Consider the following 25,628-nt stretch of genomic DNA (forward strand, 5'->3'; position numbering starts at 1 on the left):
CCTCCTCCTCTTTGTTGGGGGCCGCCAGCGATGGAACTCTATACTGTACACCAGTAGTCTCCAACCTGCGGACCTCCAGATGTTGCAAAACTACATCTCCCAGCATGCCCGGACAGCCAACGGCAGGTTTGAGACCGCTGCTGTACGCTGTATCCCTATGCCTCGCCTGCAAAAGATAAAGAAAATAAACTTTAACTTACCTACGTCGGCCTTACGCTGGGGATGAGAACGTCGGACAGCCGTTAGCCTATCACCGGCCGGAGCGATGTCCCGCCCCGGCCAGTGATAGGTTAAACACACTGTCATGTAAGAAGCCGGCCAGAGCTCCTTACATGACAGTGGGCTCAGCCTATCACTGGCCGGAGCGGGACATCGCTGCGGTCGGTGATAGGCTGACGGCTGTCTGACGTTCCAGTCCCCAGCGTAAGGCCGACGTAGGTAAGTTAAAGTTTATTTTCTTTATCTTTTGCAGCCCGGGCATAGGGATACAGCGTACAGCAGTGGTCTCAAACCTGCCGTTGGCTGTCCGGGCATGCTGGGAGTTGTAGTTTTGCAACATCTGGAGGTCCGCAGGTTGGAGACCACTGGCATACAGTATAGAGTTCCATCGCCGGTGGCCCCCAACAAAGAGGAGGAGGGCAGTGCTTGACATATGTTAGTAGTACCCCGCTGGGCTGATCATTAATGGGGGGGGGGGCAGAACAGCGCTGGTGGGTAACATGATTTGGGGGGGAAGCAGAACAGCGCCGCTGGCGGGTCACATGATTTGGTGGGGGGCAGCAAAAAAGCGCTGGCGGGTCACATATGATCAGTTCCCCGATGTGGGGACAGTGCTGTGCTGGGCTGATAATTCATTCCCAAGGGGGAGGGGCCCAACCGGTATTGCGTTATGGAGAAAAATTCATAACGTGCAGCCCAAAAATTTGGGTATTCGGTATGAACCGGTATACCGCCCAGCCCTACATGAAAGCTCTCCTGGAGTTTGTCAAAAAGCACCTTAAGGACTCTCAGGCAGTGAGAAACAAGATGATCTGGTTTGATGAAGCCGAGATTTGCTGGTGTGATGAAACCAGAAACATCATGTCTGGCGAAAACCAGTCACTGCTCATTAACTGCCCAATACCATCCCTATATTGAAGCATTGTGGTGTCAGCATCATGCTGTGGGGGTCATTTTAAGCGGTTGGGACAGGGAGGCTGATTGGAGCAACATTCTTAATGAAAACATGATCCAGAGTGTACTGGACCTCAGATTAGGCCAAAGGTTCACCTTCTAACAAGACAATGAGGGTGATTTATCAAAATCTGTGCAAAGGAAAAGTTGCCCATTGCCCATGGTAACCAATCATATCACTTCTTTCACTTTGCAGAGGCCTTGTTAAAAAATGAAAGAAGCAATCTGATTGGTTGCTATGGGCAACTGGTTAACATTTCCTCTGCACAGGTTTTGATAAATCTCCCTAATAGTGTTCTGTATGTCATCCACCACAGTGTAAGGGTATGTTTACACATGCAATTCGATGTGTAGCAAAAATCCACTGCAGAAAATCTTTAGCAGAATATGCAAAAAAAATATGCATATTTATGGCAGGGTCACACATGCCACATTTTGCTCCGTATTTGCTGCTGCACACACTCCTTCCTACCCATTGACGTCAATGAGCAGCAAAATAAGCTGCAGAAAATCCGTAGCAAAATACTCAGCCAACAGCACGTGTGGCCCTACCCTTAGGGTGAATTCACACAGAATTAACTGTAACTTTCCCTTTTCTTTTTATAAAGCTTGCAGAAATTGAGATGTCTACTGAAGCCATAACTTAACCTAGATGTATGTATGGATGTATGGACTACATTTTCAGTCGAAGACATTTCTGGAGTAATTTTTCCTTCATGTAAATATACAGTATGCTTTGATACGTATTTATAGAGAATAAAATACAATGCATCTCCTAGATTTTGCAAAATACTCACATTGGCCCAGATTTATCAAACTGTGTGAGAGAAAATATAGAGGGATTTTCCCCCAGCAACCAATCACAGCTCAGGTAACTAGCTGAGGTAAAGTGAAAGCTGAGCTGTGATTGGTTCATGTGGGAAAATCTCTCTATTTTTTCCTCTCACACAGCTTGATAAATCTGGGCCATTGTTATGAATAAAGCAGGGGAAAAAATGGATGCTTAGGTTCACAATAGGAATTCTTTATCAGGCAGCAAATACCCATAAATCTTCTATATGTGACAATACATTGTTTCAGACAGAAAATGCACAGAGTTGTGACATCTCCAACAGGCTATTAACTCTATTAACTATTATTTTACAGCTTATGTGGACCAGTGTTGTTAACTCTTGCTTGTTATGCATTCTGTAAATAATTTTCTACAAGACTCTCTGAACTATGGTAATTCTGTTTAGTCTAAAGTATAAAAATGTAGTAAACACTTCTTCGTTAAATGGGCACTGTCAGATACAATAACTTTTGATATGTTGTAAAGCATGCAAAAATAAAACTGTTTTGCAATTGCTTTCATCAGAAAATTTTCAGTATTTCATACTGAAAAAGCCAGTCAAGAAAGTGGCCACTAGGGGTCCCCTGCCTCCTGGGACACATACTAGTCCTGCAGTGTCCAGTGGTCACCGACACATCATGGACACCATGAGTGATTGAGAGGGATGCAGGCAGGTCCAGAGCTTGCTCCAGCCCTTTTTGAAACAGAGCAGAGTGAGGAAGGGGGAGGAGTCATCACATTAAGGAGAAGATAGGGACACACCTCATGCCTTTGCATGGACAGAAATCTCACTGAGCAATGATGGCACGTAAATAAAGGTAATTATGAGAAAAATATAAGTCGTAGACACATAAAAATTAGATGTTCATTATCAGGATGAGGTACTGAGCAACATATAACAGTTTCTTTATGGGGGGATCTGACAGGTACGCTTTAAGACACAGGAGACATATAAATTGACAGTCAGCCGGAAGCTGAGCCCTGTTTCCAAATCTGGCTCCCACACACAATTTGTATGCACAGTGCTGAAATTACATCTGGAAGCCCAGCCCTGACTGTCAATCAAGCACAAATAGTGATAGGAGGGAGCGACGAAGGGTTGCAGCCCTTCAGGGACTTGGGAAACGCTCTGACGAAAGATCCTATTGAGGGGTTATCCAGGCAGCATTTTCTGTTGCTCAGGATAGTGGTAAATAAAAAAAAACATACACTTACCTTCCTCATTTCCTGCCACTGGCTATATCATAAAGCTCTGGTCCCTGCTATGTAGCATTCTCAGGTTTGGGGACATGACATCATAGACCTGCTCAGCCAATCAGTGGTTGCAGCAGTGTTTTGCCTCTATCAGTAATAGCCTAAGCAGGAAAGTCCTGATGAGAGGTCTCACCTCAGAAGTAACAAGAGGTGAACAACAGGGGGCCGGAAGGTTCTGGAAGAGCTGCAGGGGACCGAAGAAGGTGAGTCTAAGTTGTTTTTATTTTTATCTTGTCCCTAGCAACATATACATTTTTTTATACTAGAATATCCCTTTAAGTTGTCCTTTTAAGTTGGCAGCCAGCAGCCAGTATTACCCCCACTACTACAACAACATTCTGCCATGTGTGATTAACCATAGCTATCCTGGCACTAAACTTTGTTTTCTTTTACACAGGCAAACACAACAGTAAGAAGAACTACTTCATAATGGCCGCTAAAGCACACAAGAACATTCTGATTTCCCTCACCCCCCACAAAACAGGAGCATGCAGTCAGTAAGCCTCTGTAATACCATTATCAATTATTTAAAGGTCCGAAATGATTAAGCAATTAGTAAAGAAGGACACGCTATAGATTTCTCTATCCTTCTCCATTGAAGGTTTACTATAAGAAATGAATTCACAAGAACAGGTACACATGATTGGTGTACTAATATCTCCTACAATTGTAACTGTGTATTTGTTTTTAACTTTCCACAAAATAAGGGAGAACAATGTATAAGGCTCAGTTCCGTTAGCTCTCCATCTATTTCTCTTGAAAATATTGTCTCACAAGTATAACCCTTGTTCATGTGTCAGGGCATATGGACAAGACAGTAAAACTCAGCAACACAAAAATGCATGCACACCCAAATTATTTAAAATGTATTATCACGGTAAATTAACAAAAGGCCCAAAAAAGCTGGGACACAGATAAAAACATTTACACAGATCATACATGTACAAATGTACAAATTCATTCCTGTAAAGCGCAAATGCAAAACAACATTACAGAAAAAAGTACCCAACAAAGATAGAAGCAAGTTTAAGTCTATTCAAGCAACCAAATAAACAATGTAGACTAGTAATGCCTGTACCCCAACAATAATGAAGCTGGAGAAAAGATAATGGTCGAAATGTATCAATCTGCATGTCTCAAAATGAGATGTAATTTGTTGCTATCTGTCAGACACATTTTTGTCTCAGACAAATTGATAAATCTGGGCTTATTTGCTAAAAACCTATTATTATGTGTCTATTTACAGCTGTAATGCAGCAAAAACAAGGAACATCATAGTTACCTTCCAATAGCAAACCATAAGAGTGTATGGTGGAAAGCCATACTAGGAATCTAGAAAATTGCAAATGTATCCGCTGTACATAGTTCAAAGCCATGAAGTGAGTGCTATGCCTACTCCCTCATTTAAACTAAGTTCACACTGCCGTCTGACTCGCTATTGGAAGTTTCTTCTGCAATTCAATCAGAATGACCAGAGTTTAATGGCGAAAAAAATAGTGCATGCACTACAGACTGCCAGATCCCCAACATACTCCATTCAAGTGAATAGGGTTCGTTGGGACCTGGCAGTGTCCGTTGGGCTCCAATCCGTTTCAGGGTCCGTTCTGTGCAAGGAAAAAAAAAAGCCAAATGGACCCTGAAGGGGACAGATGCTATTGGCAATGTGAACTTAGACAGCAAAACACAGGCTAGGTAATACTATGCATGATCATAGAAGCATAAAATGTGCCAGGAGATAACAACCATTCGGCCAACCTAGTGGGGTGATACGGATGACAGATCCCTTTAACTCCTGTTTTTGGTAAGGACAAACATTTATTAGAACAGATCCCTCAAGTTCCAGTGAGAACTAAATGTAACAAAAGCTGTTACATTGTCAGACAGTGAAATCATTCTAAATATCAATACTGTATAACTGACTACCCACCCAGAATGTGTCAAGATTTGGAACACGTTTTGAAGGCTACAGTCATTACACTGATTCTTCGCAGTGCACTGATAATGGGGTGGGTGCTGTAAGTCCAACACAGTACCAAGGACTCACATTTTATTATTAATAATAAAAGTCACATTAATATACATATAGATTTCAAGAGGCTTAGCCATGCCTGTAACCACAGTTCAGTATGATGCTATATCCATGCCCTGGAGTCATGTAAAGATACAATTCAGAAGACTTGTCCCTGACTATTTCAGCTATGTGATCAATAACTTCAGTTCAGACTCTCTAATACTAATGCTTTTTAGCATCATATTACTGTCTAACTCAATTTTCAAGGGAGGCAAATGTCCAACTATAGGCATTTCTGGGAAACATAAACCTGGCACATTAATGGCACATAAGGTTTATATGTATATGAGATTAAAAGGCAGACACATGTACACTGAATACAGTGATCCCTCAACTTACAATGGCCTCAACATACAATAGTTTCAACATACAATGGTATTTTCTGGACTACTGTAACTTGAAACCAGACTCAACATACAATGCTACAGACAGTCTAGATCTGTGATACCTGTCACAACTGGAGGAACTGACCAATCAGAATGGGCATTTTACTGGTAAATCACCTCTATTACTGAAGTGCATGCACTGACCGGTGTCTGGTAACGCCCCCTAAAGTACAGGGAGGAACCAGCAAGTTCTGTACTACTCCTTACCTGTGCCAGGGTTAGCTGCTCCTTTGGACACCAAGTAAGGGGGGCTCCATTTGGGACATTGCGTGTACTGTATAGGACCCTGAAGAAGCTCCTGTCCTCTACATAAACCATTGTCTCCCAACCAGGGTGTCTCCAGCTGTTGCAAAACTACAATTCCCAGCATGCCGGGCTGTCCGGGCATACTGGGAGTTGTAGCTTTGCAATAGCTGGAGGCACCCTGGTTGGGAAACACTGACATAGACAGTGATTTACAGCTCCCAGCAGATCTTTCTTATGTTTATATGTAAGGAATTGCTTTATCTATATTAGTTATCTACTTATTTTTCTTTAATCCTCACTTTTTCTTTTTTTCGGATGACATTTTGGGGCTTCAGAACCTATTACCAGGTTTCCATAGAGTTCTGGTCTCAACATACAATGGTTTGGTCGTCCTGGAACCGATTAATGTTGTAACTTGAGGGACCACTGTACAGAATACACACTGTAATATTACCAGCATGCACCTCTCTAGCATGCCAGCCTCCCTGTAATGCATATTTATAAGCACTGGCCTGTCAATAATGCTTCGCCTCCAGCCACACAATGTGATTTTGTATTGTGGTATGTAAATGGCCGTTTCACAAAGCTTATCCTTCCTAAGGGTTAACAGTACAGAACCCACTAAAGGGAAATGCAACAACAGAAATTTGACATTAGCCTTTACACAGATCATTAACCCAAGACTTTGCTTTTTTATTAGACTGAGATTGTATTATTTATTAAATTGTAATAATATTTAAACAATGACAGAAAATATAGGAGACTGATATCCAAAAAAGACGATTTTCTTCTCAAATTCCCACTACGTTGTGAGACATACATTCTTGGTTGTTCCAATAGCCAGCAAAGTAAAGCAGAGGTTTAGATATCATACATGTATTTATAGGTAGCACAGAACCACAATACATTGTCTTAGAAGTGAACAAAAAAAGACTCTTAAAAAAAGCACAAAAGATGGTCTCCTCCCAGATATAGAAGAATAGGGGTGACAGCATACTGACCGTCTCCATCCATAATGTGGAATCATTTTGTCTGGTGTCAAACAAGGTCAGCTTTTTGAAGCCTTTAAACCCATTGCTTAATAGCTCCTACGCTGACAAGCAGTAATGAATGGCCGACTTTCATACACTCCAAAATGCTAATTCTGAAAGCCACTGCTGCTTGGGATGCCTTGGGATGCCAATCTGTTCTGCTAAATAAGACAACTAATGCAATGGCGACCTCTAAATCCTTTATATAAACCTCCATAGGGGTTGTATACAGTCTAAAATTTCACTGCATTAAGAAAACACATCGTATCACAATTTTTTATAGGTTTTATTGATTTATTGATTGTTGCTACAGAAAATTATAAAATTATAAAAAGTCTCAAAGAGTCAACAGCTTTTACCACCAAAAAGCAGTTGGAAAAAATAATGCACGATTTATGAGATGGTTGACATGGTATATAAAGATTAGGGATCGACCGATATCGATTTTTTAGGGCCGATACCGATACTCTGTGGAGGTTAGGGCCGATAGCCGATAACGTATACCAATATTCCGGTATAAGCTATCGGCTATTTATCCCCCCCGGCGACACCGCTGCAGATCATTGATTTAAAGCGGGTGGCGGGCCAGAGACCGCCGCTGCCACCCGCTTCTCTCCCCCTGCCTGTCCTGGGGTCCTGAGTCCTATCTAAGCCACCGTCTACCCACCACAACCAACACCGCGCCGAACCCCCACCGCACCACACCGCCCCGCCCCGGCCAGAGACCACCACCGCCGCTGCCCTATTGCCTCCCCCAATCCCGGTTTTATAATTATCTGTTCCCGGGGTCCACGGTCACCACTACTTATGGCTCCGGCGTCGTCATCCTGAGCTGTCACTGTGCGCACTGACGGTGATGTCCCGTTGAGAATGTTGGTGTTACCGTAAATTTTTCATTTTCACAACGAAAAATAGGAAAAAAGCCCCCCAAACTTTGTAACCCCATGTAAGGTATGTAAGAACATGCCCCATATGTGGATGTAAAGTGCTCTGCGGGTGTACTACAATGCTCAGAAGAGGAGCGCCATTGGGCTTTTGTAGAGAAAATAGACCAGAATTGAAGGCCATGTGTGTTTACAAAGCCCCCATGGGGCAAGAACAATGGACCCCGGACATGTGAACCCATTTTGGAAACAACAACCCTCATGTATTGTTATAAGGGGTGCATTTATGCCCCACAGGTGCCTGACAGATTTTTGGAACAGTGGTCCGTGAAAATTTAAAATGTAATTTTTCATTTGCACAGCACTCTGTTCCAAAGATCTGTCAAATGCCAGTGGGGTGCAAATGCATCATGGGGTTTTTTGTAAATGCACATGGCCCCCGACTTCCATTCCAAACAAATTCTCTCTCCAAAAGTTCAATGGCGCTCCTTCTCTTCTGAGAATTGTAGTTCGCCCGTAGAGCACTTTATATCCACATATGGGGTATTTCCATACTCAGAAGAAATTGTGTTACAAACTTTGGGGGGCTTTTTCTCCTATTACTCCTTTTAAAAATGTAAAATTTCGAGAAAAACCTGCATTTTAGTGAAAAAAATATTTCATGTACACATCTGACTTTAACAGAAAAGTAGTCAAACACCTGTGGGGTGTTAAGGCTCACTGTACCCCTTGTTACATTCCTTGAGGGGTGTAGTTTCCAAAATAGTGTGCCATGTAGGCCTTTTTTTTTTTTTTTTTGCTGTTCTGGCACCATAGGGGCTTCCTAAAAGTGACATGCCCCCCAAAAACCATTTCAGCAAAATTTATTTTCCAAAAGCCAAATGTGACTCCTTCTCTTCTGAGCATTATAGTTCGCCTGCAGAGCATTTTAAGTCCACACATGGGGTATTTCCATATGCCGAAGAAATGGCATCAGACTTTAACGAAAAGTCGTCAAACACCTGTGGGGTGTTAAGGCTCACTGGACCCCTTGTTACGTGCCTTGAGGGGTGTAGTTTACAAAATATTATGCCATGTGTTTGTTTTTTTTGTTTTGTTTTTTTGCTGGTATGGCACCATAGGGGCTTCGTAAATGTGACATACCCCCCAAAAACCATTTCAGCAAAATTCACTCTCCAAAATCCCATTGTCGCTCCTTCCCTTCTGAGCCCTCTAGTGAACCCACAGATCACTTTACATCCACATATGAGGTATTTCCTTACTCAAGAGATATTGAGTTACAAATTTTGGGGGGCTTTTTCTCCTATTACCCCTTGTAAAAATTCAAAAACTGGGTCTACATGAACAAGCGAGTGTTAAAAATTAAGATTTTGAATTTTCTCCTTTATTTTGCTGCTATTCCTGTGAAACAACTTAAGAGTTAACATACTTTCTGAATGTCATTTTTAATACTTTGAGGGGTGTAGTTTCTATAATGGGGTCATTTATGAGGTATTTCTAAAATGAAGGTCCTTTAAATCCACTTCAAAACTGAACTGGTCCCTGAAAAATTCAGATTTTGAAAATTTCGTGAAAAATTTGAAAATTGCTGCTGAACTTTGAAGCCCTCTGATGTCTTCCAAAAGTAAAACCATGTCAACTTTATGATGCAAACATAAAGTAGACACATTGTATATGTGAATCAATTTAACATTCATTTGGAATGTCTATTTTTCCTTACAAGCAGAAAGCTTCAAAGTTAGAAAAATGCTAAATTTTCAAATTTTTCATGAAATTTTCAAATTTTTCACCAAGAAAGGATGCATGTATCGACCCAAATTTACCACTATTACAAAGTAGAATATGTCACGAAAAAACAATCTCGGAATCAGAATGAATAGGAAAAGCATCCCAGAGTTATTCATGCTTAAAGTGACAGTGGACAGAAGTGGAAAAAATGCTCTGGTCCTTAAGGTCAAAATGAGCTGTGACCTTAAGTGGTTAAGCCCTTTTGACGCATAGGGGGGGATACATCAAACTGTCATGTTTGTTTTGTTTTTTTCTTTAGTCTAAATTTGTTGCATAAAGTGTTGCAGCCTTTTTCTGTACATTTAGAGTATTTAAAATCATAACCACATTGTGCACTGCTTTAGAAGAGCTTTTGCAGTGGTTACTGATTTATCAAGTGCAACTTTCTTTTGAAAAAGTCGCCCTTTTACAAACTATGGTTGACATTCTGGCTAGAGTGTACACAGGAACATGAAGTCCCTTTCAGAATGTACACCAGAGAAGCTGAGATAATGAAGACAACAGACATTTTGCATTAAAAGCAGAAGAAAAGGTCACAGAATGGTGGTAAAATAACTTTATTTACCAATCAGACAACCCCTCAATGCTAAACAGGACACTATATACACATGGCCAGCTTTATATACATTTAGCCTATATATAGTGTCACAGTTCCTAGCTACTAACAAACAGACTTACAAAGACTTGTGGTTTCTACATATCACACAATCTACAAAAGAAAGCAATATTTACTTTGAGTGTGCATGTGAAATGAGTGAAACTGAAGTCACATAGGGTAATGACATGCAATAAAATTGCCTACAATGGTCCCCCTTAAGCTTTATTTGCATCTGCAAGAAGATCCTGTTAGAAGCCCCTATTGCAGTTTGTAGATTAAATGTAGGCCTATGCAGCACAATGATGGAGACCAACAAACAAATTCAGGAACAACAAACTCCTCAGCAATGGTATGCTTTCAGATCTTCTATCTTTATAAAGTGCATGTTACATACAACAGCATGCCTCCTTCACCGATCACAAAAGTAATTACCATCAGCGCTTAATGCCAACCGACAGTAAGTAACAGACCCCACACCAGCTCTGCTCCCGGTCTCGGCATATCTCCGCAAATCTGCATCGTTCACCCCTGCCCGGGTGCTCTCCCCATAACATTGGTGGGATTACATGGAAAGATATTTGCCGAGGATGGCCATTCCAATTTGCTGAGGATGGGCCAAGGCAAGGCGACGGGAGCTGCGGAGGGCTCAGATAATATGGGGGGGGGGCGCAGGCCTCGAGTCACAATACCTCTCCAGCTAGATCTGACAAAGCTCCATCTGAAGCGGGAGAAGATAGGGACTTGTTCCCCGACTGGCAAAAGAAGTCGTTAAAAGGCTGCAAGACACGGTTAGTGCTTCCGTTCAAGCCTTCCTGGCCCAGACTCGGCGCTCTGTCTCACAGGATGACAGAGACTGAGAAGGAAAATACGCGGTTGTGGGACAAGGTGGACGATCTGGAAAATTGCTCGCGGAGAAACAACTTGAGGATTGTGGGCATCCCCGAGCAGGTTCCTACCCGCGACGTGCACCATGTCTGCAAGTCGGTGATACAGCACATGCTGGGCTTACCTCATAGGTGTCGGGTGGAGAGGGCTCACAGGCTGAGCCTGGACCTGCACTCCGATCCTGATTCACCGCAACCGCCCGAGACAAGTTATTGTCAAGTACCTCGACTTCACAGATAAGGTTGAGATAAGGGACTTTTTCTGGAGGGCAGCAAGCTCTTCTTTGGAGATTTTTCGGCCAGGAGGCGTAAACTGCTATCACCCCTCTGCTCTGAACTGCACAAACGCCACATACGTTTCGCACTCCTGTATCCGGCATTCCTGAGAGTATTTCATTCGGACGGTTCTATCTCTACTTACAACTCGCTGGAAGAGGCCAAGGCGGTCTTGCTTCGTATTTACCTTCTCAAGTCCGACAGAATTGCTCACAAGGCAGGGGCGGCCATAGGTCATCTCCCTTCTTCGCCTGAGTGAGATCTCTTTTGAAGGTACTTACCTGCATACTTATAGATCGACTTTGTTGTGCTTTCCGGGGGGGAAGGTGGCACGGGAAAACAATTCAATAACGGGGGTGGGGGGTGGATAAAAGTTTGAGAAGACATGTCGTTTATCTCTGCTCCCTCCACTTGCTGAGTGGTGGGATAGGAGATGGTCCATTGTATAGGGGAAAGGAGGGTACATGGTGCATTACTTTATGGATGTCAGAACTAAATGGTTTTCATAGGGGTTCAAAGCTTGTCTATGGTTCCTTACTTTTATTGACTGCTCTTACCTGGGGGGAAGGTAGATCTAGAGCTGGTGTTTGGTACGGAGAGTTCTTCAGTATGGGAAGAAGTGAAGTCTGGAGAGTATTGGGTCCCTCTAGATTGGGTGAACAGATGGGAGACTCCTCGAGGTGGGAGGGGGGTTTCTGGCTGGGAGTTATGTTTTGTTTGGGGATGGGTGGGGGGGATGGATTAGTTTTAGTTCTCAGCGGGTGGGCATTGGAATTTTCACCTTTGGGATCTCTTGGCATTGCCAAATGCTTCATTTCTTTCACTTAAATAATGAGAGTTGTTCCCTGGAAAGTCAAAGGACTCAGGTCGCCCCAGAAGGTAGCATGTTGCTGCGGCAGCTTAAATTCTTAAATTATCCTGATATTGCCCTACTACAGGAGACACATTTAGAGGAAGCCAATTTCATATGGATGAGGAGATGGTGGGTAGGGAAAGTGTTAGGCTCCCCCTCAGTGGGCCGTAAGGCTGGTGTCCTCATCCTGATACACAGGGCATTTCAGCATGAGGTCCTCTCTGTGTCTCATGATGCGGATGGTAGGTGGTGTAACTTGTTATTGAGAACCCAATCTGGGGAGTGTGAAATACTGAATGTATATTGTCAAAATGGGAACAATCTGACTTTCTATAATCTCTTAGCTGCCCAACTACAACAAAGTAGTATGACTGTTATGACTATGTTGAAGGATTACTTCAACGCTTTATTCTTGCTTCCCAGCTTCCTCTCCCCCTTTGAGAGATTGGCTAGCTGAGGCAGGCTTATCCAAATTGTCTGATGAAGAGTTATCCGCTCTGAAGTCTGATGTTACACTGGAGGAATTGCAGGCCGCTATTAAAGGGGTATTCCAGGCCAAAACTTTTTTTTATATATCAACTGGCTCCGGAAAGTTAAACAGATTTGTAAATTACTTCTATTAAAAAATATTAATCCTTCCATTAGTTACTAGCTTCTGAAGTTGAGTTGTTGTTTTCTGTCTAACTGCTCTCTGATGACTCACGTCCCGGGAGCTGTGCAGTTCCTATGGGGATATTCTCCCATCATGCACAGCTCTCGGGACGTGACATCATCATTGAGCAGTTAGACAGAAAACTTCAGAAGCTAATAACTATTGGAAGGATTAAGATTTTTTAATAGAAGTAATTTACAAATCTGTTTAACTTTCCGGAGCCAGTTGATATATATAAAAAAAAGGTTTTGCCTGGATTACCCCTTTAAGTCTCGTCCATCGGGCAAGACGCCGGGGCCAGACAGTTTGACCAGCGACTTTTATAAATCTCTTAACACAGAAATTTCCCTGTCCATTTTAGTACTTTTTAACTCTTACCTGCATGGCAGGTAAACACTGCTTACATAAGAGTGCTTTCAAAACCTGGCAAGGACCTTACATCCCCTGATGATTTTAGGCTCATTTCCCAAATCAATGTAGATTTGAAACTGATGTCGAAGATTATGGCTGAGCGTCTGGCCACGGTGCTGCCGTGCTTGGGTTTGCCTGCACAAGTGGGTTTTGTAAAGGGAAGAGCAGCGGTGGCCAACATTAGAAAAGTGTTTGCAGTTTTAGATGATGTTCAGATCCATCCAGCACACCATCCCTTGCCCGCTATCTTATCATTGGATGCCAACAAGGCTTTTGATAGCATGCGATGGGATTGGTTGTGTAGAGTGCTCAATGCTATAGGTTTTACTGGGTCCTTTTCCACTTATGTGCACTCACTGTATGTCTTTCCACTGGCGAGAATCTATCTCCCCGTTTTTTTGTCTACTTCCCTATACCCCAGAGGGGCACACGGCAGGGCTGCCCCCTTTCACCCCTTCTATTTAACTTAGCTATTAAGCCCCTCTCTAGGATTCTGCAAACTGAACAGACAATTAAGGGGATAAAGGTTGGGTCTATGGAAGTGAAATCTTCTTTCTTTGCACATGATATTCTGCTCTTTATGTCAGACCCAGTGGTTGATGTTGGGAGGGTATTTGAGATCTTAGCAGATTTTGACCAATACAAAAGTGTATTGTTAGATATACGGGGTTCGTTCCGGAAAATTGACCAGGAACAATTACGGGTCCCTATAAAGGTATCCTCTTCCTCCTTGAAATATTTGGGAATACATATTGGTTGCCTCCCTAGTTCTTTATATTCTCTTAACTATCAGCCACTTTTACAGGAAACTGTGACGGAACTTCGGAGATGGATTACTCTCCCACTCCCATTTCTTGCTAGATGACATTTGCTTAAGATGATGAGATTTTCTAAATTATTTTACCCAATGCAAACCTTGCCATTATTGCTTAAGCATAAAGATGTGGACATGTTGCAGAAAGAATTCACGAAATTCATGGGCAAATAAAAGGCCTAGGATTGCATTGAGGAAACTAATGCTACCTAAAATGCAAGGAGGGATACACTTTCCTGCTATTCGCCACTATAATTTGGCTTGTTTATTGCGCCAAGGTGTTGATTAGATAAGTGGGTCGAATACATACTCTAATATAGATTTGGAGGCTCAGATGGTGGGGCTGTGGTCGTTAGGAGCCTTAATCCACACCCGATACTAAGCATCACCGACCTTGGTCAAACACAGCATATTATTGCGTGATGCTGTTTCTGCATAGAAGGCTTGTAGGCTGGCCATGGGACTACCTTTTCAAATTTGCAAACACATGCCGTTATGGTTACATCCAGAATTTTTGGCGGGTCATCAGGGTGCTGTGTTTCGGGCGTGGAGGGAGGTGGGGGCGTTTCTAGTAAGTCATCTCTTTCATCCAACTGAGCATAAGTACTACTCCTTCTTGGAGCTGTCAGCCCAATATGGCTTAGGTCCTCAACATTTTCTGCAATACACGCAGCTCATGTCTTTTTTACGACCGAGGTTGAGGGATGTTTCTCCGGAGTGTGAGTCCACGTCTTTCGACGTGTTCTTATCCTCATTTAGATTTTTCGATTTTGCCCAATTGATTATGTATTTGTAATATGTCTCCTGATGTTTATTCAATGCTATGATCTGCAAGATAATAGAGACATGTGTTTCGCTGGGGTGTTTAATCCCTGATCAATGTATGTTATTGTAAAAAAAAAAAAAAAGTGAAAACTAATAAAAAGGATATAAAAAAATTAAAAAAAGAAAGCAACAACTTTAAAAAAGACATCACCTGTGAGTCACTAGATGTAACTGTAATCACTTATACTGTCTGTAGAACCTGTGCACAGCTGGTATCTACCTCTATATGGTCACTGTGTAAAGCTGTATATACCTCTATATGTTCACTGTATGAGTCGACTAATATAAATCTGCTGGAGATTTTGTCAACCAAAATCTACAAAGCATATTTGTTGACTAAAATACGTCTAAGACTAAAATAGATGACTAAAATACAACTAGAACTAAGATGGAATTTTGGTCAAAAGACTACAACTAAAACTATCATTACTGTATAAGTTGCAGGAATTAAAACTGGTTTGGTGGCCTCCTGACTCTCCCCTGATGTTACTTATATTTATCTCATTATCTACATGTAAACCTGAATTTATAACCTGTTTAATAAAATGCACGCAAATCTAACAGTTGATGTGAGTGATATGATATGCATGTATGGCTAGTCTGAACAAATGTAACGGCTAATATGGGCAAAAATGATTTCTAGAAGACTTGCAGAAGACCTAGTAGACTAACAATTCAGAGCTATATATATATATATATATATATATATATATAGGGCTGAATCACATGTAGGCAACACTGGAATTATGATGCCTTCCTGTAGGAAAAAATTCTTCTTCGTTGTTAAGTGTCTCCACGATTCATCATAGTCTGTCTTACTACAACATAACACCAGTATGGAAGATTTACCTTACAAGTAAGTAAGCACACTATTAAAAAAAACTTTTTAGAAAGGACTATTTGAATGGGGTTAGGAGATGATTATATGGAATGTCAAACTTTGTACATCATCTCATGGTTTACATTAAAATTTTTATGACAGTTTTTTGTCATAAAAACATTGCACATTTTTGTGGAAAGCTAACCTGTGCAAAAAATGGTGACTTTTTGTCAAAGGGGAAGGGGCATGTACCTAGCATAAATTATAAAGGAAATCTATGCCAGATTTTTGATGCTACAGGATGAGCAACCACAGAAGAGCCACATTTATTATTATTATTCTTAATAAATTAAGCGCTGCTGACAGGGGCAAATCTGACTTTTAGAAACACATTTTCGGCCTCGTTAACATTGCCGTCGGACTCACACGTTGGGAATCTGTTTGATGACATGGATGTTTACTAATTCCAATAACAAACAGTTGAACTGTGAATGGAGCTCTGAGCTATAAGTACTAAACTTATATTTCTTAACCCCCTAAGGACACAGCCCATTTTGGTCTTAAAGGGGTACTCCGGCCCTAATACATCTTATCCCCTATCCAAAGGATAGAGGATAGGATGTCTGATCGCGGGGGTCCCGCCACTTGGGACCCACGCAATCTGTCATTCAGCACCCACCTTTGCAGCACTGAAGGCTCCAAGTGTGCAGCGTGAAGACCACGGGACCGGAGTATCGTGATGTCACGACTCTGCCGAGTGTAACGTCACATCTCGCCCTCTCAATGCAAGTCTATGGGAGGGGCGTGACAGATTGTGGGGGTCCCCAGCGGCGGGACGCCCGCGATCAGACATCTTATCCACTTTGGATAGGGCATAAGATGAATAAGGGCCTGAGTACCCCTTTAAGGCCACAGACAATTTCCTTTTTGCATTTTCGTCTTTTCCTCCTCACGTTCTAAGAGGCATAACTTTTTTTTCCATCTACAGATTCATGTGAGGGCTTGTTTTTTGTGCAACCAATTGTACTTTGTAATGACACCTTTCATTTTATCATAAAATGAACGGTGCAACCAAAGAAATATTATTTGCATGGGGAATTTAAAAGAAGACCGCAATTTTGCAAATTTTAGGGGATGTCATTTTTATGCAGTGCACTTTACGGTCAAACTGCCATGTTTTCTTTATTCTGTGGGTTAATACGATTGAAATGATGTCCATGTTTATATGCTTTACTATTATTCCACTGCTTTTACAAAAACCTCAAACTTTTTTTTTACTCCTTATAATTTAATTTTTTTTCCATATACAGGAATGGATGAGGGCTAATTTTTTGTGCCGTGATCTGTTGTTTTTACTGGTATCATTTTGTTTTGGATTGCATTTGATAAATGTGTTTCTGTAATGTGACCTAAAATCAACAATTTGGGTGTCACCATGCCCCCTTCCATAGATATGAATGGAGGGGGTGTGATGTGACGTCACTATGGCGTGTGACGTGAAGTCACGACGCTCACCGCGGGAGCAGAAATTGTTGCGGGTCCCAGTGGCAGACCCCCGTGATCAGACAACTTATCCCCTCTAAGAGCTTAAATTACTTTAAAAGCACAATTCCCAAGGTCCGTTGCCATTTATATTTTATTCATTTGTTTTTATGTATTAATGATGTAGTTTGTCTTTTAAAAATCTCCATGATATATCTCGGAATCACTATGAAAAGACTCTTTTACTGCCCCCTCCATACTAAATCTATGTAAGCTAATTCATTATGCTAAGCCTCAGCTTTTACAACAATGTTCCCTATGTTTCTGCAGTCTGATTGCACAGCGTTTCTTGAGATATTAGACTTAAAGACGTACAAAGTTCTTTGTGATAACCTGGAAACAACATAGTTACCACAATGTCAGAAAAATCTAAAGAGTCTCTGCTCCATTTCTTTCATTCTGTCAGACAGGACAAGAGTGAGGTCATATGGGAAAAGAGACAGTTTTATCATGCTAATCCTCTACATGGAAACTCTGAAGCTTTGAAAGATGGATTCGGTCACTTCACATAAAGGTAAAAATAAATGGGATATTTACTGTGCCCAACTGATGAACTTTCCCTACACAACCTAAAGTACATTTAATGCTGGCAAGCCGATGTATTCTATATAGCTTGGAGACCAAAAACAAAAACTTGTACTCTAGAGGGAGAATTATTCAATTTTATACCAATGGCCTTCAAAAAGAATCTACTGGTTTCCAGACTCAATACTACTTAAAGTGCATGGACTTGTTTTACCAAATCCTGACTATAACAATTTTACAAAATTCTTCTAGTCATTATATATTTTGGACTCTCACCTGTTTACAAACTTTCTTTCATGCATAACCTGGGATACGTCAGGGAGGATGCAGCAGCCCGTCAGTGTTTTGTACTGGTATCCTCAGCGGGAACATGTTAGTGGCAATTGTGAAGGACAAAATAAAAAAGTTACATACAGTGGTGTATGTATCTTTTTATTTTTTATTCGTGTCAATAAATATATTGATATTTTTTATTAAAAAATGATCAACAATTCCCAAGGTTTTATCCTGATGCAACGGCGATTCCAGTGCAAATTTTTCTTTTTTCCTTACAAACGTTTGTGAAATAAGGTGAATGAACCAGAAGTCTGAGTTCCCAATGAGCAAGAGCATTTTACACTCTACTAGCTGAGTACCCGGCGTTGCCCGGTTTTCCTTCCTAATCCTTGTTGGGGAGGAAAATAAACAAAGGAGGAAGCTCCCATCCTCATATATTGTTGTCATATCCCAACCCCACATCCCGACCTCCACTCCCGTCCTCCCATCTCAACCTCCTGTCCCGACCTCCTATACCATCCTCCTATCCCGACCTCCTATGCCGACCTCCTATCCCAGCCTCCTGTCCCATCCTCCTATCCCGACCTCCTATCTCAACCTCCTATCCTGTCCTCCTATCCCGTCCTCCTATAACATCCTCCTATCCAGTCCTCCTATCCCCACCTCCTATCCTGTCCTACAATCTCAAGCTCCTATCCCGACCTCCTATCCCGTCCTCCTTTCTCAACCTCCTATCTCGACCTCCTATCCCGTCCTCCTTTCCCGTCCTCATATCTCGACCTCCTATCCAGACCTCATCTCCCCTCCTCCTATCCCGACCTCCTACCTGACCTCCTATCCCGATCTCCTATCCCGTCCTCATATCCCGACCTCCTATTCTGACCTCCCATCCCGTCCATATATCCCGACCCGTACCTCCTATCCCGTCCTCCTATCTCGACCTCCTGTCCCGACCTCCTATACCGTCCTCCTATCCCTACCTCCTATCCCGACCTCCTATCCCATCCTCCTATCCCGTCCTCCTATCCCGTCCTCCTATCTCGACCTCCTATCCCGTCCTCCTTTCCCATCCTCTTTTCCCGTCCTCATATCTCAACCTCCTATCCAGACCTCCCATCCCGTCCTCCTATCCCGACCTCCTACCTGACCTCCTATCCCGACCTCCCATCCCGTCCTCCTATCCTGTCCTCCTATCCCGACCCGTAATATGTGTACCAGGTATTGAAATAGCTCCAGCCGTACTGAAATTATATGGGAACATACATTTCCCATTGATTTGCATGGGACTTTAAACAAAAACCCCGACCCTCACAAATGGGGGTAGTTAACGGTTAAATTAACTATCCTATATTTTAAGTGGACATATAAGTAACATGTGACCAAGTATTATAGAAATGTCTCCAGCCGTTTGGAAGTTATGCAGTAACATATATTTCCCATTGACTTGCATTGGACTTTAAACATAAGCCCCGCCCCTGGCAAATAGGGGTGAGTAAGGGTTAAATCACCTATCCTATGTTTGTTGCTGACATATAAGTAACATGTGTGCCAAGTTTCATGTTAATATCTTTAGCCGTTTGAAAGTTTTTGTGGAACATACACACATACATACACACACACACACACACACAAGTTGAGTTTTATATATATAGATTTATACTAAAGTGCACATTCCAGAGGTGTGAAGTCCTGGGAATGAATGTCTGTTCTTACCCAGAATATGGCCAAGAAAATCATCTCTTTGTTAAACTTTCCATAAAGGACCCTTTTCACAAAGCCTCTGAGGCCTGAGATAATAGAGCAGTATTTACATTTTGACATTTATAAAATAATGTGTTCAACAGACACTGTATTAAAGGGGTCTCTGTGCAGCACCCGGCGTTCATTTAGAACACTGGGTGTGGGGAGCAGGGTTGTGACATCATTGTCACGCCCCCTTGTGATGTCACTCCACAGCCCCCTCACTGAAAGTCTACGGGAGGGGGTGTGGCAGCCTTCACGACCCCTCCCATAGACTTGCATTGAGCGGGCATGGCGTGACGTCACGAGGGGGTGTAGCCATGACGCCACGACCCCGCAGCCCGCTCCAGCGGAGAACCCCTTTAAGATGCACAGTTAAAAATGTACCTAGAACCTTCTGTATAATTCATAATACAAGAAAGAAGGTATATTAACCAGCTAAAAATAGTTACAAAACCCCTTGTAACGCCAGACATTAGAAGGTCCATGCTCAGTTTTTGGATGCCATTATTATTTAGACTCCATTTACTTTAATATCATGGCTTTTGTTATTAAGAGTCATGGCAGCTTTGAAGGCTCCATTGTGAAATGAGTCCTGGGGATTCCCTATGACTTTTAAGAAGTCTGCCAGTTCTGCATTGGGTTTCCAGGGTCACAGTAGAAAACTCTTTAATCTGTCAATCTTTTATCAATCTGAGCTTGTGTTTTATTACTTCTATCACTTCCCATGTGTCATTCTACACTTCCAACTGTGACAACTCTAGGCCACGTGCTTGACCCACATACTCACAATACTATGAGCCATCAGGGAAGCCTTCCCTTCATGCTGAACAACTGTTCAGTGCTTGTCACAAAGTATATGGGAAAACAGCTGTAGACATACATATTGCGCAGCCTCAGTGCTAGAGATCGCACCAAACTGGTCATCCTACTACCCTGAATTTCAGTGGAATTGTTGACCACTGAACAAACGGACATGCATTCCAAATAATGCTGCGTCATGTCATTCCAAGACTGTGGGCCCGGGACAGAATTCCTACAGCTGACACCACTAGTATGAACAGCACAACAGCTGAAGCCTGGAAGACCGAGCAGCAATGTATTCTGCATAAAAGTGGTGGCTACACAGCCTCATAATGCTCAAAAAGGCAAATGTTAAAGGCTTATGGGATTAGTAACTGGTCACAACTTCTACTGGCCCTGATCTTCCATATCATATCACTTGGGTTCTCCAACTCACTAGCAAGAGACACAGTGGGTAAGATTTATAAAAACCTCTCTAGGGGAGAAATTGTTGAGTTGCCCATAGCAACCAATCAGATGACTTCTTTCATTTTTGGAAAGGACTCTGGAAAATGAAAGAAGCGATCTGATTGGTAGCTATAGGCAACTCACCAACTTTTCTTCTGGACAGGTTTTGATAAAGCTCCCTCAGTAAGCCTATTAAGAAGCAAGCCTATTTTGGTGTTAAGGACTGTAGAAATGATTCTGTTTTATTGTCCCTGCATTCAGGCAGCTGTGTAACTCCAGAACTACCAGTTTTTCTGTAGGAGTCACATTTTTGAAATTTTGGGGTAGAAATACATTATTTATTAACTATGATCATGATTTATGGAGAACAAAAAACTTTTTCTACACTGTTCCCACAGTCAAGAATATGTGTTATCTTTATTATATGGGTTTTTATGACTGTGGGGATACCATTTATGTGTATTTTTGTAGTAATTTTACTAAATAAAATACTTTTTTTTATGAAGAAAATGTTTTTTATTTAGTTGTTTTTTAAAATTATATTTAAATAAATTTTGATTTATCTTTTGCATCCCCACTAGAAGACTTTACAATATGATCTGTGAGTTGCTGATATAATGCCTTGGTACACTCAGTTTCCCAAAGCACTACTGCCTGTCATGGCTGTCAGTAATAAACTGATTGGTGATCTATTAGACTGTGTATCAGGGCACATAGCAATGGAAGACCTAGGGATCCATGGCAATCCATCTACCATCTCTCTGCCTAACCTTCTAAATGATGCGGTTACTATTGGCAGCAGTATCTAAGGTGTTAAAGAGTACCTGTCACCAAACTAAACTTTTAATATATTGTTCCTTATATAATTATTAGACACTTTGCTATTTACTTGCTGCTAAAGTTCTCAACCTTTATATGTTTTTAATGTGATTGAAAAAACAGCCACTAGGTGTCTCTGTTCTGTTTCCTGATGAAAATCAAACAGTTAGTTTGGTCTCCTCCCGGCCTGGCAGGAGACCAAACTCAGGAAGTGCATGCGGGGCATGGCGAGGCACAGCTCTCACAGGCTTTAGTGATATCACGCCTGCTGGGGAATGCCCACTTTCTCCTGCCAGGAGCTCACAGAATGTAAGCAGGGGGAAATGTATGATACACAGCTTTTTAAAGCTCGGAATTTTTTTTTAAGGGGAGGTGGGGTGTTAGGAGTAGTTAGGGAATTTAATCTGAGATAGTTCAGAAAATATGGTTTGATGGTTTGATGACAGGTACTCTTTTAATGGCTGGGAGAAGATTCACACTGGACAATTGTATATCATGATGGCTTTATGTGGTGTCTTACAATGGGTTAATACATGATAAGCTAATAACAACCCTCTAAGGACATTGTAACTATTACTTCACACATGCCTGTCACGTCACGTCGTACTATATTCATAATGGCATCAATGAGAAATTTATGTTTTACTTCCTGGCACTCTGATCCCATAACGCTGTTCAGATACATTTACAGTAAGCTGTGGAGAAAAAAAACAAAAAGACCGACGGACGGCGCCTCGTGTATTACCCAGGGGTAAGAGAGTGGTGAGTGGGGGGCAACCCCATAGGTGGCTGCTCACCTTGTGGTAGTAGTAAATGCGCATGTAACCCACAATCAAGTTGGGGTACTTAATGTGCGAGCAGCTGCTGAGCCGAAGGGTAGCAGGAGAAGACAAGGTCGTCCTGGAGTAGGTAGTAGAAGCAAGGCAGGAAAATACTCTTGAAGTCGGCGCTGCTGACTCTTGTGGGAAGGATAATACAAATCCAGAGGTAATGAAGAAGTTCTCAGCAGAACATTTTATTGAAAGAAAAAAAAACGGACAGGATTACGCATTTCGGGAGGATCCCTCACTTCCTCAGATCAGAGGAAGGGAGGGATCCTCCCGAAACGCATAATCCTGTACATTTTTTATTTTACGAACGCTGGAGCCGGAACCTTGTGACGTCATAGCCCCACCCCCTGACTTCACACCCCGCCCCCTCAATGCAAGTCTATGGGAGGGGGTGGGAGGTCTGTCATGCCCCTCCCATAGATTTGCATTGAGGGGGCAGGGTGGGACATCATTAGGGGCGGGGTAATGATGCCACGAGCTCCCGGCAACGGCTCCAGTGTTCGAAACAGTTTGCTCCAAACGCTGAGCAGCGGAGTACCCCTTTAAAGTATACTGAAGTAATAAAAGGGTATTTGGTTGTAAATGAAGTCTATGTTAAAATGATAAAACTCTGCCCTAGCAATAGAAGCAAGCTGGAGAGACCCCTGCTCTGCCACCTTACTGGTCCCTGGTATGCTGGCAGTAATGTATGTGTGTGGGACTGCTCAATACTTGAGAAGGATGCTGTATCTGATGAACAATAGGATTGTTAGGTGGTGATATCATCTTCATATGTCACCATCTCTAAAAACACATAGGATTTCATCCTATAGGAACGGCTTGAAATAAAGCCAGAAAGTCTCTGAAAACCTATATAACTTAATGTGTTTCCCAGACATCCAATTTTACCTGCCAGGTGCAATATATGACTAGTAAATTAATGTAAGCAACTAGACGACGGTACCTTGTACGCCAGCAGTATTAATACGTGTCAAGAGACCAACAAGTGGTCCAGTTACCACAGCTTTCCATACACTCAGCAATTCACTAGGAGGTGACTTAGTGACTTTATTGGCAGCCCTTTTCCACTATTGAGAGGTGCATGATGGGTATTTCGTCAGTATAGCTCAGGTTACCTTTATTTCACACAAAGGGACTGAAAAATGGCTGTATTTTCTGGGAGTGCAATAGTACGTATGAATATTATTGAAAGAACAAATTTTATTTTACATCTAATAAATCACATTACCAGAGACATCAAGATGCTGATCAGGTAAAGCATTTAAATCACCTACCTAATATTGTGTAGGTCTCCTTTATGCCACTAACAGCTCTGAGGGTGTCCTGCAGTATTGGGCACCAAGATAGCAGATGTATTAAAGTGTACCTGTCATTTGCACAAACCTTTTATATAATATAGATGATAATATACATTGGTTGCCAGTGTGTCTCTGTATGGAGCCAGAATACAGGAAGTGAGGGCAGGATAAGAAGGGCTCTGTGCAGGCTCCTGACTTGTCAATCAGCCTGCTGTGTGAGCCAGGGGCGTGTCATAGCACCCTATGAGCCCTGCTTATCCTGTATTTTGTCTCAGCGCAAAGACACACAGGCAGCTGCGGGGAATAGACAGCATGTTTTAATTCAAAAATATACATGCAGTATTCTTTAACCAATGTATTTTACACATTTACATATAATGTTATTATCTACATTATATAAAACATTATTGAAAATAACAGTGCCCATTTAAGCCCTTGTAATAGGTGCAAATTCCATATATTGGATTAGTTTTTCAAGCACATCTTACAAATGCTCGCTTAGAGATCTGGGGACCAAGGTGACACCTTGAACATAACCCCCTTAAGGACTAACCCCTCATGTTTTCATTTTTTCCTCCTCGCCTTCAAAAAATCATAACTCTTTTATATTTTCATCCACAGACTAGTATGAGGGCTTGTTTTTTGCATGACAAGTTGTCTGTTGTAATGCCATTACTCACTTTACCATAAAATGTATGGCGCAACCAAAAAAAATACAATTTTTGTGTGGGGAAATTTAAAAAAAAAACGCAATTTAGCAAATTTTGGAAGGTTTAGTTTTCACACCGTACAATTTAGGGTAAAAATGACATGTGTTCTTTATTCTTTGGGTCAATAAGATTAAAATGATACACATGATAACATACTTTTCTATTACTGTTGCACTTAAAAAAAAATCACAAACTTTTTAACCAAATTAGTACGTTTAAAATCCCCCTATTTTGAAGACCTATAACTTTTTCAATTTTCCATATAAGCAGCGGTATGAGGGCTCATGTTTTGCGCCGTGATCTGTACTTTTTTGTTGATACCATATTTGCTTATATAAAACTTTTAATACATTTTTTATACATTTTTTGCTCCCCATACACATCGATCAACCTTGAGTGCCCCTGACCCTGGCCACTAGTTCACTGGCTGCCCTTTCTTGGACTACTTTTGGTAAATACTTTTTTCTTTTTTTTTTTATATATATATAACTGTTAATTTGTGAGATTGTACAAAATGTTTCCAATAACATATGAATAGCATACATGAAAAGAAAAAAGAAAACTAATGACAATTCTCAAAAATTGCCATTTACACATCTGAAACTAATTATCAGTGAAGCAAATGAGATTACTTTTGGTAAATACTAAACACGGCATGTTAGGAGCACCCCACAAGGCATACTGTTCTGGAGATACTCAGCCCCAGTCTTCATAGGCGCCAAGTTTAGGTTATTCACACCACCTGTTAGTAGTTTCAATGTTATGGCTGATCGATGTATATTGTGTAAGATATCGCTAGTATTTAGTCTTATGATGCTGATATGAATGCATTTATTGTG

At 41.7% G+C, this 25,628-nt stretch overlaps 1 protein-coding gene and 1 long non-coding RNA gene across 21 annotated transcripts in view; one reads left to right on the forward strand and one right to left on the reverse strand.

The window, feature by feature from the left end:
* The window catches only part of DST (dystonin), a 613,928-nt gene that overhangs the window by 460,198 nt on the left and 128,102 nt on the right, over positions 1-25,628 (reverse strand). The gene's annotated exons all lie outside the window — the stretch shown is intronic.
* On the forward strand, positions 1,437-3,878 carry LOC130361984 (uncharacterized). Its single transcript, XR_008891220.1, has 3 exons — positions 1,437-1,497; positions 1,782-1,891; positions 3,657-3,878. It is a non-coding gene; the product is annotated as an uncharacterized LOC130361984 (long non-coding RNA).

This window comes from Hyla sarda, chromosome 3 (assembly GCF_029499605.1).
Source record: "Hyla sarda isolate aHylSar1 chromosome 3, aHylSar1.hap1, whole genome shotgun sequence".
NCBI lineage: Eukaryota > Metazoa > Chordata > Amphibia > Anura > Hylidae > Hyla > Hyla sarda.